Source organism: Nicotiana tomentosiformis, chromosome 6 (genome assembly GCF_000390325.3).
Source record: "Nicotiana tomentosiformis chromosome 6, ASM39032v3, whole genome shotgun sequence".
Lineage (NCBI taxonomy): Eukaryota > Viridiplantae > Streptophyta > Magnoliopsida > Solanales > Solanaceae > Nicotiana > Nicotiana tomentosiformis.
The window spans coordinates 25,395,019-25,396,937 of NC_090817.1; positions in this window are offsets into that span (position 1 = coordinate 25,395,019).

Consider the following 1,919-nt stretch of genomic DNA (forward strand, 5'->3'; position numbering starts at 1 on the left):
TTGCTTTCTAAGTGTTGTGGTGACGAAAACAATATTTGTTTCTCTTCAAATATTTTGTCCTATTTAGGTTTATTTTCTAGTGAGAAACTTTTGTCAATTTATTAATTATTATAACATATGATTATATGCTTATCATAAAATAAATTATATTTATCATAAAAGTTATCTTATTTAAGCACAATTGTATTTAAAATAAAATGACAAATAAAATATTTTTTATTTGGATCGATTTGAAATCTAAAATTTTGAAGAAATTACACCCTTATAAGTGTAAATAGTTCTAAGGTTATTTAAGTCATTTTAACAGAAAGGGAGCTTATCATCACTTTTTTATCAAATACTGCGGCAGCTTATTATCAATTTCAGCATTTGTATCCAAACACGTAACTGCTTATTTATTAAATCAATTTCATCACTTAAAAGTATTTTTCAACACCTAATGCTTATCGGCTACTCCAAATCAGCTAATCCAAACGGGCTCTAAATCTTTCTATAACTCGTTTATTCGGATCTTTTGTTGACTTTTATAATAATTATCTGTTATACCTATAATAGCATTCGACATTTGGATCTTATTTGATTGTTATAAGCAAAAAATACCCAATTATTTTTAAATTTAGTTATGTTAAAAAAGATAATTAAATAATTTATTTTAAACTCTCAAATGATTATCATATTTCATTAATTAAATTTTTTAAAAAGCTACTAGGAATGTGGAAAATGACAAAGTACGAAAAATTCTCAATTTAATCTTTTAATTTCTCATGTTTCAAATTAACGAGAGGCTTTGAAAATTCAGATTCCTCAGAAATATATAAAATTTATTAAATTCATATTTTCAGCAAAATATAATTAAATAGATTGCTTTATATATATAGAGAGGTAATTTTACAAAACAAATGCACCATTATAATGATGGATGTTGTTGTTATAAGTAAAATTGTATTACCGAAAGGTAAAAATACAATATATAAAAAACGGTTGCAAAGAAAATTTTCATGTTACAATGAAATATTGTGATAGAGAACGACTGTTATTAAAAAATCTCACTGTAATACTTTCTCGGTCTCAATATATATTATAGTTTTTGATTGGACATATAGTTAAGAAATTAAGAAGACTTTAACATGTAAGCCAAATATATTTTAAGTATCAAAATTATCATTTTAAATAAATGGTGGTAATAGCTCCACATATCTTTTTATTTAAATGAGTCCTGAGAGTCCCCAAAAGTTCGTAAAAAAGTCCCAGAAAGTCATGTTGTCACGAGTAAGAAACTAAAAAGAGTATTTTGTCATATAATTTGGAATATAATGAGTATCTTTCTTAGGAAACTAATGCGAGCAAGTTATATATTTGACCGGTCAATCAAAAATAATTATATTTGCTGGCCAAGTATTTAATTATATATATATATATATATATATATATAATATTAATATACAATAAATATATATTTTACCGACTATTATTTTTGGGAGCGCTACACTATGTAATTTTCCTAATTACGTAATGTAGACCTGATCACTGTTGTTGACCTTGGACCAGAAACGGATCTAAAATTTAAATTTTATAGGTTCAACTTTTAAGGGTTTTAGCACTGAACCCATTATATTTTTAAAGTTAAGGGCTCATATCTACTATTTTTATAATTTTAATAAATTCTTACATAAAATCTTTTACTCTGTGTAAAAAATTATGGGTTCAGTTGAACCCGCCGGTGGAACACTACATCCACCTCTGCCTTGGACTAACCCGTTTAAGCAAAGCTTCGCTAGCTTGGTTTGGTTCTGGGTTGGACCTGATTTTAATCGACCGATTAATTGTTTGGATGGCTGAAACCAGGACCACTAACGTCGTATGATTTTGCTCGACTTGTCTTTTTCCTTTTTATTTCTTTTGTATACGGGCAAAATCGG